Raw genomic sequence first — 4,253 nt, forward strand, 5'->3', positions numbered from 1 at the left:
GTGTTTGCTTAATTTTATAAGAATCTGTCACACTTTTCCAAGTGGCTACATAATTTTGCATACCAACCAGCAGGGAAAGAGGTTCCAGGTGCCCTCCATCCTTCCCAACACTTAGTATTGATAGCCTTTTTAATTTTGGCTATGCTGACAGGCATGCAGTGGCATCTTATTATGGTCTGATATGTTACTGATACTTTCTCCTGCATCTTTACGTTCCCTGAGTGACTCCTTTAATTCCTTAAGCTCCATTCCACCTTTTCTAATTTCATCATGCCTTTCATTCATTCCTTGTGTCAATTTTTGGATTTCCTTTTGGTAGTTTCCCACTTTCCCTTCAATTCCCTTCATGATTTTTGCCAACCATACTCTAAATTCCATTTCTGTCATTTCCATAATTTCTTTATATGTGGGATCTTCTAGTACCCGCCTCGTGATCCGTTGAGGGGTAGGGGGGTAATCTGTTTTGGTTTTTCATGTTGTCAGAATTTTTTTGTTGGTTCCTTCTCACGTGTGTTTTCTTCTCGTTCACTTCCTTCCCCCACTTTCTCCTCTTGCTTCTTCTTTCTCTTTAGTTTTCCTTGTCTCTGAGCTTGGGTATTGGAGAGGCCCGTTCTTCAGCACCTGGAATCCCCCAGTCTCACTGTGCCCCTGGAACAATGCTTCCAGGTGGGACAGTCCAGCCAGAGGGGGCTGGAATCCTCCCACCAAGAGCAGCTGGTGAGATGTCTCTAGTCCTTTTTTTTTTTTTTTTTTTAGATGGAATCTCACTCTTTTGCCCTAGGCTGGAGTGCTGTGATGTCATAGCTCACAGCAATTCCTGGGCTCAAGCCATCTTCCTGCCTCAGCCTCCCAAGTACCTGGGCCTACAGGCACCCAGCACCACAGAGCCAGGCTAGTTTTCCTATTTTAGTAGAGATGGGGTCTTACTCTTGCTCAGGCTGGTCTCAAACTACTGTTTGTGTTCTCCAGATGACCCATGCTGTTGAACATCTGTTTCGTGTATACTCACATGAACACTCTGTCTTTGTCACTTAAGTATCTATTCAAATCTTTGGCTCGTTTTTAATTGGGTAGTTTATTTTCATTGACATTGGGGGGGTTCTATATTCTATATCCAAGTCCTTGATCAGATATGTGCTTTGCAAATATTTTCTCCAAATCTCTTGCTTAACTTTTTATTTTCTTAACAGTGTCTTTTTTTTTTGCAGTTTTTGGTCGGGCTGGGTTTGAACCCACCACCTCCGGCATATGGGGCCAGTGCCCTACTCCTTTGAGGCACAGGTGTCACCAACAGTGTCTTTTGAAGAATAGAAGTTCTTAATTCTGATTAGGGCATTCTATTTTTTTCTTTCTTTTATGATTTATGCTTTTTCTGCCTTGTGTAAGAAATCTTTTTATTTTTTATTTTTTGCAGTTTTTGGCCAGGGCTGGGTTTGAACCACCACCTCCGGCATATGGGCCTGGCGTCCTACTCCTTTGAGCCACAGGTGCCGCCCCTTATGTAAGAAATCTTTGCCTAAGCCAAGGTCACCAAAATATTCTCCTGCATTGATTTCTGGATGTTTCGTAGTATGAGTTCTTACATTTATGTAGTTCTACAATCTATTTTGAGTTAACTGGCATATGGCACAAGGTAAAGACCAGGGTTCATTCTTTTGGCCATGAATACACAATTGTTTGAACACCATTTTTTATTAAAAAGATCATCCTTTCCCCAAGTAATGATGTTGGTATGTTTACCAAAATCTTTATTCTGTTCCATTTATCTATAGTATCATTACCTCTTTTTCTGCCAGTAAGATATTACCTTAAATACTGTATGTGGCTTGATAATAAAATTTGAATCAGGTAGTACAACTTTAAGAACATTTCAGCTATATTAGTTTTTTACATTTAATATAAATGGTAAAATCAGTGTGTTGATTTCTGACAAAAAGGTTGCTGAGATTTTGATTGGAATTGCAATGAACATATTCCTCAGTTTGGAGAGAATTGATATTTTAACAATATTGAGCTTCCTAACCCTTAAACATGCTCTAAGCCTTTGTTAATTCCAGCAACATTTTATAGTTTTCTATGTATATCACACTTTTTTTGTTAAATTTATTCCCAAGTATTTCATTTCTATGATATTATAAATGATTTCTTATTACAATTGCTTATAGTAAAATTGTAACCTGCAATTTTTTTTTTTTAGATGGAGTCTCACTCTTTTGCCCTAGGCTAGAGTGCTGTGCTATCACAGTTCACAGCAACCTCAAACTTCTGGGCTAGAGCCATCCTCCTGCCTCAGCCTCCTGAGTAGCTGGGACTACAGGCACCCACCACCACAAAGCCTGGCCAGTTTTTCTATGTTTAGTAGAGATGGGGCCTCACTCTTGCTCAGGCTGGTCTCAAACTCCTGAACTCCAGGCATCCTCCTGCCTCAGCCTCCCAGAGTGCTGAACCACCACCTGGTTGCAAATAGTATTATAGGGCTTTGCACAGGACATCTATTTGGTACATTCTTAATTTGAAAATAATAAACTTGAAAGTATTGCTTTATGGCCAATGTTTTGTTTTTTTGTTTTTGTTTTTTTCTTTGAAACAGCATGCCTAAACATTACATTTCATATGGAAATAAAAGAATCAAATGTGTTTTTTTTTTTAAGTATTAATTCTTTTTTATTTTGTTTCACTTTAAGGCCTTTGTCACAAATCTGAATCTTTATTGTTCTGAAATAAATGTTTTAACTAGAAACAAAAACTTCAATATTCAGTCAGGAAAAGGTATGTCTCAATGCCCATCACATGTAACAAGAAAACCTTAAAAAAAAAAAAAAGGAAAAAAAAGTACTATGATAAGTCTTTCATATGAATGAAAATGTACCCTTTGGATTTTTCCCCCTCATCTCATTAGCTTTATACACATGAGAATCAAAAGGTTTGCATTTTATTCACAATAGTTCTTGCTATGATGTTTGACGGACTTTTTGCCACTCAACAAATTCATCAAGAGGAACAGTTACTCACTCAACAAATTCATCAAGAAGAACAGTTACTAAGATCGGCGTGGACTGTTCTGTTAAATTCTAATGCATTGTACCGCTGATCTTTGTTCATAACATGATACTTCAATTGCTCCAAGTACTGACAAAATACTGAAACAGAGGCCATGTCCTCCCAAGCAGAAGAGCTAACATAGATTTAGCAGTGTCAATATCAAGGCTTCACTGATCTTTATCCCTTGCAAAATCAAAGGCATATCTGTAGCTATTCTTAAATGATGAAATATCATTCAACTGTGAGCGCAAAAAGTCAAATCTTTTCTGTACAGTCACACTGTAATGAAGTCATTTCCTTTAACTGGTCTTCCTTCGTAAAAAAAAAAAAAAAAAAAAAAAAAAAACCCATGCTTTCAGCCTCCAATTTCCACGCTAAAACTAACATAATAATATTTTCAGGTTCAACACCAATGTCTTCACAAAATTTTTCCATTCCTTCTGGCCCTACAACTTCATCAGGACCTGCATACTCATAAAACCAAGCCAGGCACTTCTTGCTTGAAAAATGTTCCTCTCCACTTACTAGTCTAGCAGGGGGTTGGGATCGGCAATAGCTGGAGATTTTACACTTTTGGAGGCCTCCGTCTTCCGCTACTGCTGCTGCCACCCCAAGAGATTTTCTCTTCTTCTTCCCTGGCATCTTCTGCCCTTCTCGGCAGGGTGGGCAGGGGAGCCGGGGAAGAGGGTCGTTGTCCGCTGGACGCCCCTCAGCACCAGCACCCAGTTCCCAGAGACAGCAGCGAGCGGAGGAGCCGAGTCTCCAGCCTGCACCCGCTCAGCCCAGCCGCTGCCTGTTCCCAGGTCCCCTCCTGTCTTTCTTTGCCCAGGACAGGGGTGGCTCTTCACTGGTGGACACTGCAATTTGCGTGGACAGTGCTGCAGCTCCACCAGCCAGAGCGAGAAAGGGTTCAGCCTCACCCGGATGCGAATCAAAAGTATTAATTCTTTATGATAAATACATCTAAAGCTATGTACACAGAAGAACAAGAACTAATTCAATTTAAATCATCATTTTTCCCCCCCTTTGGAAAAGAGAGCCCAGAACAGTGACACTTTCATAATTCCATCCCAAACAATTTGGCCAAAAATGCCTATTTTATAATCTTAGGTCAAGGTGACCACTGTTCCCCACTGAAGTCCATCCACCTAAAACTGAAGGACATTCCAAAGAATGCTAATAGAAATTCCATAATCTCCTCTATGTGGGAT

General features: G+C 39.9%; 1 pseudogene; it reads right to left on the reverse strand.

Annotated features, from left to right (window-relative positions):
• Positions 1 to 2,951: 2,951 nt before the first annotated feature.
• LOC128581661 (DCN1-like protein 5) lies at positions 2,952 to 3,722 on the reverse strand (annotated as a pseudogene).
• Between the last annotated feature and the right edge of the window lie 531 nt (positions 3,723 to 4,253).

Source organism: Nycticebus coucang, chromosome 1 (genome assembly GCF_027406575.1).
Source record: "Nycticebus coucang isolate mNycCou1 chromosome 1, mNycCou1.pri, whole genome shotgun sequence".
Classification (NCBI taxonomy): domain Eukaryota; kingdom Metazoa; phylum Chordata; class Mammalia; order Primates; family Lorisidae; genus Nycticebus; species Nycticebus coucang.